Source organism: Marmota monax, unplaced genomic scaffold (assembly GCF_021218885.2).
Source record: "Marmota monax isolate L192 unplaced genomic scaffold, Marmota_monax_Labrador192_F-V1.1 WCK01_AAM20220418_F8-fsc00021, whole genome shotgun sequence".
In the NCBI taxonomy this organism is placed as follows: Eukaryota; Metazoa; Chordata; class Mammalia; order Rodentia; family Sciuridae; genus Marmota; species Marmota monax.
The window spans coordinates 11,694,993-11,696,387 of NW_026695228.1; positions in this window are offsets into that span (position 1 = coordinate 11,694,993).

A 1,395-nucleotide genomic window follows, 5' to 3' on the forward strand; every position below is an offset into this window, starting at 1 on the left:
GTCCCTGGCTCAAGGCACTACCCAGACGGCCCTGTTCTGACAGCCAGAGAGTGACTCTTGGGAAGCGAATCCACGTGGGAAATTAGGCACTGGTGGTGGTGATGGGGACAAATCAAGGCACTTCAACTAATTTGGAAACTGTGTACATCGATGACACACTACAGGAGTGAGTGAGGTATTGGGCCATACCACCAGGCCCCCTCTAGCTGGGCCAGACAAAGTCAGTGTGAGTCACCAGGCCACAAGGTCCCCATGTAAATCCTAGGGAACTGTGGCCTCATGAATGAGGGTACAATGGGCATAATAAACATGTGTCATCTCATCTTGGTGGCTGTGGATTTTTCCAAGGGTGGTTGTTTTCCTTGCTGGACTTCTGTGTGCTCCATCTGAGTAGTGAGTCTAAACTGCCATAGTCTCCGCATTGGTGTGGCCTATCCTTTGTGTTAGCTCTGGGGATTTACAATGCAGGGCCTAATCCATGATTCCCCTGAGAGGGCTCCTTCATCCCAGGAGCTGCTCAGTATCCCTTAGTCCATGTTCCTGCCCAGCACACCTGCTCCTCAGCTTGTGCCATTTTGTTCACTCAGCTGGGTCTAGGGTTGGGGGTGGGATGAGCCTCAGTGCTGGTGAGGTTCCAAGAACCTTTCGTCATAAGAATCTGGCCCTGGAGCCTTAGGGTGCAGAATCCTCCACCCAGCATAACTTCGACCACCAGTGTGGACTCAAACAGCTCGTTGCTTCTGTGGGAAGGGTGGGGCTGAGATCTCTAGAGCTCTGGGCAGGGGCCCCCAGCCCTGTGACAGTGCCAGGGAGGGGGGGAAGGAGCTGTACCTAGGAGTGAAGAATATTTGCAGGGTGATGAATATTGGAGTCACATTGGTAGGTCATGCCTCCAGAATCCCACTGCTTGGGGAGACCCCAAAGGCCTCAGCCTTCTGGGTGGCACTATGCTATCCTATGTCAACAGGAAGGGAAGACACACATGGGCACAGGCAGCTTCATCTGTTATACTGGTAGCCTTCCCTTGCTCCAGGTCAGCCCCTTCTCTAAGGAGTCACCTTTGGTCTTACCAACACCACCGGGCAAGGCAACTGGGTGGCAGCAGCCCTAGGTGCCAGCCTTACACAGATTGGGCACATGCTTTTAGAAGTTGATTTGATCTCAACTCCACAAGAAGCAGTGAGCAAATTGGCCATCAGTATGGCCCAGTAGCTCCTCAGCTGCTGAGGTTCATCAGGTAGACTTCCCGGACTCTGCTGGTTCACAAAACAGGTTCTTAGGTCCACCTAGCTGGTGAAGAGCTACAGCTTAGGCACAGCCACAGTGACTGACGGGGCCACCACCTGGGGGACAAAGCCTTTGACTTGGCAGGAAATGGAGCACTGCTGTAGGCTC